A 263-nucleotide genomic window follows, 5' to 3' on the forward strand; every position below is an offset into this window, starting at 1 on the left:
CCAGGGAGCTTGGCAACCTCCGTTGGCACGAATAGAAATATTCTTAAGGAGGAGACGACCCTCCAGCTACGGAATTATACGAAGAGAAGGTGGCACTCTCTCTCGATCATCGGGATGAAGAGATATATATATACAAGTATAAAAACGAAATGCGAATGAAACTTATTCGAGGCGCCTGCGTGAGGTCGTAAACAGAAAGACCCGCCGTCTCCGAATAAAACATATAACATATAATATATATATATATATGAAATTCTAATAAA

This window comes from Bombus huntii, unplaced genomic scaffold (genome assembly GCF_024542735.1).
Source record: "Bombus huntii isolate Logan2020A unplaced genomic scaffold, iyBomHunt1.1 ctg00000173.1, whole genome shotgun sequence".
NCBI lineage: Eukaryota > Metazoa > Arthropoda > Insecta > Hymenoptera > Apidae > Bombus > Bombus huntii.